The sequence below is a fragment of the Apium graveolens genome, chromosome 5 (genome assembly GCF_009905375.1).
Source record: "Apium graveolens cultivar Ventura chromosome 5, ASM990537v1, whole genome shotgun sequence".
Lineage (NCBI taxonomy): Eukaryota > Viridiplantae > Streptophyta > Magnoliopsida > Apiales > Apiaceae > Apium > Apium graveolens.
The window spans coordinates 171,967,021-171,980,616 of NC_133651.1; positions in this window are offsets into that span (position 1 = coordinate 171,967,021).

The following is a 13,596-nucleotide window of genomic DNA, read 5'->3' on the forward strand; positions in this document are numbered from 1 at the left end:
TTAATAAGTATTTTTATTAGTTTATTGTGTGTATTATCATCCTTTCATTGGAACCCATGGTGACGATGAGTTCAATTATGAACTAATCGTTGTCATGGGATTCTAGCAGATTTACTTATGGATTTCAATAAATAAATTGTTCCGATATCTTGGTGTGTGGTGATTGATTGATATCCTAGTATTGGTTGTGATTATTCGTCTTATGTGCGTAGCTAACATATAAGATAGCGTGTTAATCTCTATTGAAGTGACAATGAATATAGAGGTTTAGAACTTGCCATGCTAGCATAGGTTCATGTATGCGTATGCATGATTCGTAGGTAACTCTAACCGTTTTACTTGCCTTATGTAATACTTATGGATAACTTGTGCTTTAACCGTTATGTTATCAAATTCTATAGACATATAGGGTCTCAATATCATTGGTGCCTATTCAGCTTCTATCTCTTTTGTGGATGTCTGGTAGAATGGTACTCGTGCAACGAAAGTTGGCATTTATCAGTTTCGTGTTATCTGATTAGTGTCATCACCATCACATGCTAAGGTTAAGAATGAAAAGGCTATTGAATGAAGTATTTAATGAAGTTAGAATCTCATCGTTGTCATATATATTAATTTAACCGCAATTCTCATAGTTAATATTATTTAGTATAATCTCTTAGTTTAATCAAAACCCAATTTGTTATTTGTCTTATCATTGAGCGATAACCATACATTGTTGCATAGGTGCATAAATTGAACTTAACCTAAACCAGTCTCTGTGGAAACGAATCTGATTTATATCTTATACTACTTGCGAACGCGTATACTTGCGTGAATATTATCGTGTGTTTTCGCCCTAACACCCGCCTGGAAAGCCCAGGCGGCCGCCTGGAGCCCTTCTGTTGGAAAATTTTATCGGCCTTATAAAAAAAATAGAAAAACAAAAAAACAAGAATACCACCAACCATAACCCCACTACCCATGTTTTTTCCTCCTACAAACAATCCACAACCCCACTCCTGTTCTAATTCTAAACCTAAATCCTACCCTATATATACACACAACCTCTCATATACACTCCCATATACTTTCAACTTACAGACTCTCTCCTACACACAAAACACAACTCTCAAATACTTATTCTCAGTTTCAATGGCCCCAAAGAGATCTCGAACTGTTGATAGCAGTAGCACCATTCCTACTGTTGATTCTTTGAGGGGTACTGTTGTGAGGCCCCGATTGGTGGATAGGGCTGCTGAGGAGGAGTATACTAGGCTTCTGACTAAGCCGATTATGAAAGAAACGGGATTTTTGCCATCGGGGAGGGATGGTGAGTTATTGCCGATGATTGCTGAGAAAGGGTGGATTTCTTTTTGTGAGTAACCGGAAGCGGTCCCGATGAGTGTGGTTCGCGAGTTTTATGCGAACGCAAAGGCTGACATGAATGGGTATACTGTTGTTAGGAGGCTTACGGTTGATTACCAGCCCAAGGCGATTCGTCATGTTATTGGGCAGCGACAAAGGAAGCTCGTGGAGGAGAATTGGAATGAAAAGACCCCCGAGGATTTTGATTTGGATTTGATTGTTGCTACTCTCTGTCAGCCAGGCACGGTGTGGAAGTTTATGACGGGATCTAACGAGTATCGTTCTTTTCCGACTGTTACGATGAACAGGTATGCCCATGCATGGAATGCCTTTATTTGTGCTAATATTTTGCCTTCTTCGCATGCACATGAGGTTACAATTGAGAGAGCCAAGTTCTTATGGGGGATCTTGAATGAGGAGTATTATGTGGACCTTGGTGAGTTCATCAACCAAGGGATTTTAAAGTTTTTAAGGGGGAGGACGCAAAGTAACATCCCTTATGCCTCTACTGTCACGAAGCTGTGCAGGGCAGTTGGAATCTACTGGCCTTCTTATGAGTAGTTGTAGATGCCGACCGCTCCTATTGATTCATCGACGTTGAATCCAATGCAGGAATGGACGGGTGGAGAGCCCGAGGAGCATGGTTTGGGATTTCATATTCCAGGAGGACATCCAGCAGCTGGTGCTACGATGGCTAGGCCTAGTCAGGCTCATAATGAGGCAGGTTCTTCTAGAGCCCAAGGAGGTGCTGCTTCAGGGATGGCTAATGCCCAGTATAGGAGGCTATCCAGGAGGATGGATGCGATGTATGATTCACAGAGTAGGTTTTCTCAGGAGCTCACCCTAGCACTTGGGACTGCTTTCAGAGGCCTTGGAGCTGACATCCAGTGGCCCGTTTTTGGTGAGGACTCTGCTCATCCGCCTCCTGACACTCCACCCGCTGAGGGTGATGATGATGATTTCTCTAAGTAGGTATACCCTGTGTTCGTTTCTACTACCTTCATTGGGGACAGTGAAGATTTTAGGTTTGGGGGTGGTAGTTAAGGATCATATTTGTGCGTGTATCATATAGGTGCATATTCATGATAGTTTAGTTCATATAGTTGCATATTTTTGCCATATAGTTTTTTTTTGTTTTTTATAGCTATATTTATCATGTCGTTTAGTTCATGCATATACCATGATCCCTTTTGTGTTGCTTTACCGATTGATATTTGATATTGATGCGAGTATAGTGATAGTGTTAGAGTGATGTTGAATCTTGTAGGTTGACATGCATGCTAGAAACACTTGTAATTTCACTAAGTCTTAGAGTATGCTTGAGGACTAGATTGTTGTCATGGTTTGATGGTTTTTGAGGTTAATCTATTGATTATGTTTAGAATTTATGATAGGCTCTTAATGATAAAAGGCATGAAAAGATAAAAATTGGAGTGAAAATTGGAATTCATTGCTAGTCGTGGCTAGGCGTCAAATGGCTAGTAGCCGGCTCGTATTGTATGCGAGTAGTCTAGGGTTGAGCAAGATGGAGCGAAACGCACTTGCTCAGAAATTTGAAAAAAAATTCTAGAAAAAAAAGAAAAAAAGAAGAAAAAAAAAGAGAAAAAATATAGTTTAATGCATTATTGATCACGAGTGAGCTCTTTGGTATTCGAGTTATTAAGTTCTTAGGGGACTTTGTGCCTAGTGACCTAAGGCTTTTATAGTCCGGGATCCGCTAACCTAACACTCGTTAAATGGATGTCATTGCATAAGTCTTTTGTGGACCTCACTCATTGCACGATCAAATAAGCATTTGTTTATTGTGTTCAATAAAAGCATGATTCCTTAATAAGCTCCAGTGATCTTGAAGTGTTATAAGTCATTTTGTGTCTAGAATTTATTCTTCGTATAATCATGTGATTGCCTTGAGGATAATTGAGTTATGATAATTGATCTAGTTTCGAAGCATATCTATTAAGCATCTGCACACACCACGTTTCTAGTTGTATGTTAGCTTGCATGATTTGATTGACCTTTAGTCACCTAATTGCATTTGTTGAGATGTCATGTGTTGGTTGGTTCAGTCATCGTGAGGGGGATCGCTGAATTTCATGTAGTCTGCATTCATGCATGTTTTTATTTTGTTTTTGAGTCTGTGACGCTTGAGGACAAACATCAATTTAAGTTTGGGGGTGTGATAAGTGGCAATTTATACCACTTAGAACGACTTATAATGGATTGAATTGATGTCTTGAAATCAAGTATTTTGTGTATTTGATGCACTTTCGAGTGTTTTTTGCATTTCAGGGTGTAGCTTGCGTATGCAGGGAGATTTCATCAATATAAGCCTAGGGAAGTACTTGGGATCAGTCTTGGGGGAATGTGCGAGGAATTCAGTAAAATCAGGAGCAGGAAAATATTTTTTCCAGAAGCCTGCCAGGCGCCCGCCTAGGATCTGGGGCGGCCGCCTGGGATCTGGGGCGCCCGCCTGGGAAGCTGGGGCGGCCGTCCGGAGTCGGGAAATTCAATTCTGATTTTTATTAAGTCGTGTTCTACTAGACTTCTGAGACGGCTGATTCTTGTGGAATTCTATATAAGTAATCTTCAGAGACATTTCACAACATGAAGTATTCATCAAGTAAGGAGAAAGGAGAGAAGAAAAGAAGACCGTTTTAGCACACCGCAACGAAGAAGAGGAAGCATACGTTAATTTGTGATTCTTTTATTCATTATAATAGTGGATGCTAGTTTTCTTTACTTTGAACCTTAATACTCTTGTGACGTACTCTGGTTTTAATAAATAGTTAGTTAGTTTATATTTTCGTGTTATTATCATGTTTTCATATGAACCCATGGTGACGATGAGTTCTATCATGGGCTAATCGTGATCATGGGGTCGTAGCGGATTTACTATGGATTTCCTTAGTTAATTGTTTAATACCTTGGTATGTGATGATTTTATGATATCTAGTATAGGTTATTCTTATTCGTCTTATGTGCATCGCGAGCATATAAGATAGCCTGTTAATCTCTTGTGAAGCGACAGTGAATCTTGAGATTTAGAACTTGCCATGCTAGCATAGGTTCATGTATTGTATGCATGATTAGTGGGTAACTCTAACCGTTTTACTTTCCCTGTGTAATCATAATGAATAACTTGCGCTTAAATCGTTATGTTGTCAAATTCTGTAGACTATAGGGTCTCAACATAATTGATGACTATGCAACTTCTATCTTAATTGTGGATGCTTGGTAGAATGGTACTTGTACAACGAAAGTTGGCTTTTACCAGTGTCATGTTGTTCGATTAATATCATCACAGTTACATGTTAAGGATAACAACAATAACTATTGAATGAAGTAGTAATGAAGTTATGATCTCATGTGTGTTTAATATTGTTAATTCAAGTAATAATTTAAGTGTTTTATTCTCGTAGTTAATTATAGTTAAAAATTAGTTAATCAACCTTAAGTGTTATTGTCTTGACATTGAGAAGTAATCATACATTGGTGAGTGAGTGTTAATTAAATATAATTAGTCTGAGTCTTTGTGGGAACGAACTAGAAATCATTCTATATTACTTGAGAACGCGTATACTTGCGTGAATTATTTGCGCGTGTTTTGTGCCTAACCTTATGCTCACTGTTTAAGTTTTTTTCTTAATTTAAGTATGTAACCTATCACTTAGATTTGGGAGATCTGTAATTGTTTTAAATCGACTAGGAAGGTGTTGGAAATAATATTGCCTAGAAAGAGGGATAAAAGAGGTAAGAGGTTTGGCTTTGTTAAGACTACTTCTGAATTGGAGGCTGGGACAATCATACTAAATACGAAAGAGAAAGGGGGATTGTGTTCTAAAATAAAAATTAGTCTCAATGAAAGGATAATGAGAAGGGTTTAAGATGTAAGCGGCAGAAAGATGTTGAATTTTAGTAAAAAAAACGGTTTATAAACATAAGGGATTGAATATAGGGAAAGATAAGAAGGATGATAAAAATGCAGATGTAGAGGTAAAACATAAAAATAATGAAGCAGAGAAGGAGCTGGGTAGAGATGTTTGAATATATTGAGGCTGTAGTAGATAAGGATGTTGAAGAGGGGCTATTTGAAACAAAGGTTTCCTTCTCAAGAGTAGAGGAATCAGCTAGATCTTTGTAGAATAAGCTGTAGCAAGAAGGTATAAATAAGGTAAATGTAATTGGTTTAACTTCTATGAAGTTGTTGTTGGCTAATATGAGTGAAAAGAAATGGGAGGATATTGGGGCTAAGGTTTTTCAAAAATGGTTTAGTAACATGGGAGATTTTAATGAGAAGGATCTAGTTTTACCTAGAATGGCTTGGATGCAGACTTCAGGGATTCCTATGAATACTTGGTTAGAGAAAAACTTAAAGGGTTATACGAGATGGATGGGAGATTGGATAATGTGATCATATCAAAAGGATGGAGAAAGTGAATTCTTTGATCCGTTAGTTTGTGTTTCTTCTGTTGGAAAGGAAAAGAATGATGAGAAGATGAATATATTAGTTAAAGGAAAGACCTATCGAGTGAGGTTTGTTAAAATAACATATTTAGGAAATTTAAAAGGAAAATAGAACCAATGAATGTTTAAAGTAGTGATATGATTCCTCCTGTTAAAGAATTAAGGGTTAAGCAAGTTATAGAGCTCAAAGAATGTGAGGTATTCAAGGCCTTTGAGAAGGATGAAGCAACAGTTGAAATGGGGAGTTTAAATAACTCTAGATTCATTACTAGAGCAGAGGAGGAATCAAGATCAGTGGTAGTAGATACTGAAGACAAAAGTAGAGAAGATGTTAACTCAGGTTAGTCAAATAGGAAAAAGAAGCAGAGGAAGGGGATTGATTTGGAAAATAACATTTTGGAGGAGGTAATAGAACAAAGCAGAATAGTAGTTAAAAAATCGAGTTTGGTTGATGGAAAAGAGCTGGTGGGAATGAAATAATGGTAACTTTACAAACCAGAAAGGATTCAGATTAAAATTCTGATTCTTTTTTTAAGAAGCGGTAATTGAGAAGCCTACTTGTTTTGACTCTGTGGAATTAGAGCTAATTCACATGGCTAATTATATAACGAAATTATTAAGCTCAAAGTAAAAGGTGTTGGTAGATCTAGTAAAATTTGTAGAAAAATCATGTTAGATATATTTGTGATGTCATGTCTAATATTGATTTGTATTTAGTTTTCAGATCTTAACTAACAGGACAAATCAGGACTTAACTGGAAATCAGTACTTATACTGAAGTCAGAACTTAAGATATCAGAACTTAAGATATCAGAAGATATTTATCAAGAGATAATATCAGGACTTAAGAAGACATTCAGATGAGGAAGATGACTGATTGAAGGAAAGAAGATTAAGGCAAATACAAGAAGAGATATGCATGGAGAAGAATTCTATGAAGAATAGAATACATGGAAGAAAAGATAACTAGTTGATATATTTTAGGATGTAGACTTATGTTCGATATCAATTAGAAGTTTATCTTGTAACTGTGTGTCTATATAAACACAGCATAGGGTTTACACTATAAGTGTTATCTTAATCGAGAATATTATTCATTGTAACCCTAACAGCTCTCGTGATATTTGTTCATCACTGAGAGAGAAAGGTTCCATTGTAATATTGTTTCATTAATAATATTATTCTGTGTTTCATACTTGTGTTTTTAATTCGATTTGATTGTACTAGACACTGTATTTAACCCCCTTCTATAGTGTGTGTGACCTAACAAGTGGTATCAGAGCAGTCTGTTAACACATATACAGTAAAGATCCAAAACAATCATGTCTGAAAAAGAGAAAACTCCAACCAAGCCCACCAAAACTGAGGAAACTCTAAAAACTCAAATCCATAATTGATATGAGACTATTAGGGTTCCCATACTGAAACCTTCTGAGTATCCCATATGGAAATTGAGGATCACTATGTTTCTGGAAGCTACAGATCCAGAATACCTTGACATAATTAATGAAGGTCCACATAAGCCAACCAAGCTCTCTGTTGTAGTTACAGATCAGCCAGCACAGACTGTACCAAAAGAAAAAGTGAATATATAGCTAAAGATATCTCAACTATTGCAAAGGATGCAAAGGTAAGGCATTTGCTGCATAGTGCCATTGATAATGTCATGTCAAACAGGGTAATTAACTGCAAGACTGCAAAGGAGATATGGGATGCCTTGGAGACAAGATGCCAGGGAACTGATTCAATTAAGAAGAACATGGAGACTATACTCACTCAAGAGTATGAGCACTTTGACTCAAAACCTGATGAGTCATTAACTGGTTTATATGACAGATTTGTCAAACTCTTGAATGATTTGTCACTGGTGGATAAGGAATATGATCTTGAAGATACTAATCTTAAATTCCTTTTAGCTCTTCCTGAAAGTTGGGATTTGAAGGCAACTAACTATAATAGACAACTATGCTCTTTATGAAACTACTCTTGATGAAATTTATGGTATGGTCAAAACTCATGAACTTGAGATGGATCAAAGAAGCAAGAGGCATGAGAGAAAGTCAAGAACAGTTGCTCTTAAGGCTGAGGAGGAATCCCCCAAAGTGGTTGTCTCAAAGAAAGGAAAAGGAAAGGCTCTCATCACAAAGTCTGATACTGAAGCATCAAGTTCTGATAGTGATAAGGATTAAAGGATGAGTTGCTGCACGAAGGGCACAACTTCAGATATTCAATCCACTTAGGAAGTACGAAAATGTACCGTGGCCTTAAAGAATATTATTGGTGGCCGAACATGAAAAGTGAAGTAACGGAGTGGGTCAGCAAGTGCTTGACATGCCAGTGAGTGAAGGCTGAACATCAACGACCGAGTGGACTATTACGGCCCCTGGAAATTCCGGAATGGAAATGGGAGCATATAGCCATGGATTTTGTGACAGGCGTACCAAGAACGAAAACCAATCACGACGCCATATGGGTTATCATAGATAGACTGACCAAGTCCGCGCACTTCCTACCAATCAACGAGAGGTACACCGTAGACAAGCTGGTGGATATCTACTTGAAGGAAATTGTAGTGAGACACGGCGTTCCTGTTTCCATAGTGTCAGATCGAGACCCAAGGTTTAATTCCCGATTTTGGAGAAGCTTCCAGGAGTGTGTAGGTACCAGAATGAATATGAGTACCGCTTACCACCCCTAAACTGATGGGCAAAGTGAAAGGACTATTCAGACCCTAGAAGATATGCTACGAGTGTGTGCCATCGACTTTAAAGGGAATTGGAATGACCACTTACCCCTAATCGAATTTGCAACAACAATAGCGATCATGCTAGCATAGGAATGCGTCCGTATGAAGCTCTTTATGGAAGGAGATGCCGCTCTCCCCTATGTTGGGATGAAGTTGGAGGACACAAGATAATAGGACCCGAGTTAGTTCAGCAGACCCGAGAGATGGTGGGACTCATTAGGAAGAGACTGGTAGAAGCTCAAGATAGACAAAAGAAGTACACTGACCAGACCAGGAAAGATAGAGAATATGAAGTAGGGGATTCAGTGCTATTAAAGGTATCTCCATGGAAAGGAGTGATGAGATTTGGGAAGAAAGGGAAGCTGAGTCCCAGATTCGTAGGACCCTTTGAGATTTTGAGGAGAATAGGACCTCTAGCTTACGAGCTCGCCTTACCTCCTAATCTGCAACAGGTGCACAACGTGTTCCACGTGTCAATGTTAAGAAAGTACCATGCGGATGTGCGACATGTGATAGAAAATGACCAGGTAGATTTACAACCTGGCCTGACCTACGTTGAGCAGCCAGTAAGGATAATGGACCAAAAAGAACAAGTGCTGAGGAACAAGACTGTGAAGCTGGTTAGAATCTTATGGAGAAATCAAAATGTTGAAGATTCAACATGGGAACTAGAAGACGCAATGAGGAATAGATATCCCCGCCTATTTTCTAATTGATTCCGGGACGGAATCCTTGTTAGAGGGGAAGACTGTAATAACTCGAATTTTTCAGACTTTGTAAAAATGTTTAATGAATAGTAACCCTGACAGACGGGGAAAACTTTTTAGCCCACACTATGTTATGCATGAGAAAATGAGTTTTAAAGTTGATATTATGATTATACATACCAAATGAGTGTATGTAACGCTATTAGTTTTCGAAGAAAACGAACTTTGAAAAATGACCATATTTACGAATCATCGAGGATTACGTGAATCACAATATAATTATGAATTTAAAACCCTACGGATTTACATCCCGGGATGATACTTCAAAATATAAAGAATAAATATGAAAGGATTTACGCCGCGAACCGTTTGTGAGAAATTATTACAAAAATGTTTAAGCAACCGAACAAATGCGTAAACGATTAAATAAATGTATCGCACTAAATAACCATGGTAGAAAAGTAACCATGGTTACTTTATCAAATAGTAAGCTAAGGTTATAGGAATGATCATCTAAGACTAGAGAATAGTAAGCTAAAGACTAAACTACTAGCTTAGCTTGTAATCTAGAAAGGGCTAGCAAAATTTGTCCAAGGATTTGCCAACATAAATCTATTATAGGTTATATACTAGAGAATATACAAACATATCACAAGAATTATTCAAAGAAGTACCCAAGAAGTAACACAAAAACTCTCTCTCTCTCTCTCTCCCAAAGCTTCTTCCCTTCGGCCCTAGCAAGAAACAAAGGGAAATCAAATTCAAAACTTCAAGCTCTAGCCATGAAAAAAATCCCCCATTAATTCTCAAGATTTATACATCCTAAACTAAGGTAATATAAATTTTTAAGCTCATTTTATCAAGGTTTAATGGGTGAAATAAATTCAAGAAAGATGATAGTGAATAGTGTGAATAGTAATTCTTCTTTGGTTTCTCGATTTTAATGGTTGTTTTAGGTTCTAAAAACCCTACCAAGCACTCCCAAGACTTCACCATCATCAAGAACACATCTCAAGCTTACAAGAAAGGTATAAATCTTTGGCCCATCCTTACTTAAGATGTAAGTTCAAGAATCTTTTAGAACATAGTTGTAAACCTAATTTTGGTGAATGAATTGTGGTAATCTTGATGTTTAGTTAAGTAGATTTAAGGTTAATGATTTTTGCCTCAAGAACATGATGTTCTTGAGAGGAGTTAGTGTGGTGATGATGATATGATGATTTTTGGTGGTAGTATAAAGATTTAAGGTGTAAACGAAACTCGGATCGTAACCGTAATCTCGCTAAAACAAACAAAACATAACATTAAGTTTCTGCAGAAAGTCCCGAAGATATAAACTTTAGTTTCTTGACAACTTACTCGATTATGATATAAAATGTTATAAGGATTATTTAGGGGCTTGAATCGCTTGATTCTGATTAACGGATCAAAATTTATGGCCGTTTTACTAAAAGTGATTTACGCGATAAAAACTACTACGAATTACGAAACTTGGAAATAAAAAGGATCGACTTAATAATGTTCATAAATCATGAAATTTTTACAGAGAGTATTAAATAGAGTTCCTTAACTTTTATAAAAATTTCAAGTGAAAAAAATGATTTTTCAATTTTATAAAAATATCGGAGCCAAGACCGCGCGATTAGAAAACCGTAGAATCCATAAGCGGAGCCGGCGATGAAAATGAAACGGACATAAGGTACTTCGAAAAAGGAAGCATCCATAATTTGAATAAGGACTTAAAGAAATAATAATGGTAATATAAGCTGAGAGGGTGCATAATACATAGCATATGAGTGCGAGTTGCCGTAAATTAGAACGGGACCTAACAAAATGATTTGTGTTTATGGTTATAAATTCCCGAGCGGAACCTAGAGCATCCTCCACCTCGAGATACCCAGGCAAGTTTACGAACCCAACTCCATTTACCGTTGTATTGTCAAAGGGTTTTTTTATTATTATTGCATAAATACCATGTTTGCCATGAGACTTAGTAATTGAGTTTTTGCATAATGTAGCGATGTTGTACGATACGTATATGTCGTAAAATGTTTAACTCCACCACAAGCGTGACGTATAATTATAAGACCGAGAGTCGGTCGGGTATTTAAAATAAAAACCCGGGAATCATTCCGGTGGTATTTATAGGACGATTGAAGTCCATAGTAGTTACGTTTTAAGGGACTCAACGTCCACTTACGAAATATTAAATACCTCGAACTTTTATTAAAACGGTTTCCAAAGTTCGTATTCCCTCAACTATATTTTATTGTTCGAATAATAAATATTAATTAACTATTCATTTATTATGGGAGAAGTATTATCCAATGATTATTTATTTCAAACCCGATAAAATATTAAAGATTATTAAATTACTTAAACATAAATAAGTTGAGGATTATTATTTCAATATTCTTTTAAAGTATAACTATTCGAGGTTTAATTATTTAACGATTAATATTTAATTATTAAGTATTTATTAAATAATTTATTTATGATTTAAAAATCATAAAACCTGATTTAAAATACTTTCTGATTTTTGAAAAATCATTCGAATAATTTCAGATCGTCGGAGAATATTATTTCGACTTATATTAAATATTTTGAATATAGTTTTAAAAAAACTCCCCCTTATTTACTTACCAGTTGACAACAGTCAACTCACATCCTTAGTACTTCCTCCGAAAACTTTCGGAAGTATATATATATATATATGGGGTAAAAGTTGTGCCTATCAACAAGCAAAATACTTGGGGAACTTCGATATAGTTCAATGATTCCAAGCATATGATAGGATTCTTAAAAAGACAAGGAGGGGTAGAGATCCAGTACTTCATGGACTGGGGAGACTGCCATATTTATTTTTCGTATGAGAAAGTACCATGTGTACTAAGGACATATGAAGTATGCAAAATATACCCGGGTGGAATGGGGAAGCATATAAAGCCCAAATGCGGCTTGGGTGACAACCAGGATGTTAGGAAGTCATCCCTCTACATGTAGAAAACGTTACTGTTACCGTTATATGACTGATCATCGTATCTCGGGGGCTCCAGTGAATGTCCTATTCTTTCAATTGGAATTGTGATGCAATACCATAACCCAAGCCTAGGTGTTGGGTTTACCATTAAGGTATTCGCAGGATAATAAATCCATTAAAGAATTGTTTCCAAAAGAAGGTGTGTATCACAAAGGAAAACTATTTTTGAATAAAATGTAATTGTCATATATGACATTTTTACTTGAGTTTATCATACAGTCATTTCATACTGTACATTATTATGCTGGGCATTATAGCTCACACGTATTTTCTTAAATTGACACAACACAACAGTGAATCAAGATGCCTATCATGGGAATTACAGCCAGGAAACGGGTAGGAAATGGCCAATTGTTTCGTAGGATGTTTGGTGTTGTACCACAGGTAGACCGAATAAGCTGGATTGGTTTTCAGTTGTTTTTAGTTCGGCTTATTTACAAGTACGACTTATGTAAGACAATGAATAAGAAATAAATATCTGGCCAACGGACTAGCCTTACTTAAAGGTTATTTCCTCCGTAAGACTTAATTACTTTTGGGTTATAATAATTATCACCTTGTGGGGTCGTAAAAGTGTGAGTATTTATATATTGTGATACGAGGTATGTGTTATATAGTATTCAAGATGGCATGGCATCCTAGATCCTTGACCCCAGATTTTGGGGCGCCACATAAGCATCAACTCCTCCAATTCAGATTTTTCATTCGAATATTGACTTGCACCTCCATGAGTTTGTTGTTGAAGTTGGATTTGTTGTCTTGGTGCAAATTGTTGGTGAAAACCAGGAGGGTTGAATTATTTTGCTCCAAACTGCTGGAACGGCTGTTGCATCGCATTCTGATTGTTGCTCCATCTGAAGTTAGGATGATTCTAGTTGTCAGGATGATAAGTGTCTGGAACTGGTTGTTGCGATCTCTGAAAGTTTCTCATAAATTGAGTTGATTCATTACATATAGGGCATTGCTCCGTCGCATACGAACCTGCACACATCTCACAAACTCTGGTTATCTGATTAACACCATAGTTAGCCAGAGAATCGATCTTCATAGACAACGCCTTTAGTTGAGTAGCTATAACCGTAGTTCTATCTACTTCAAGAACTCATGCTACCTTGCTCTGTGGCAATCTATGGTTGGATACTGATATTCATTAGCAGCCATCAGTTTAATTAGATCATAAGCTTCCTAATAGCTCTTTGCCCATAATGCTTCCACCTGATGCTGCATCGAGCATGGGTCTTGACTGTGCTCCCAAACCATTATAGAAGCAATTAATGATCATCCAATCAGGC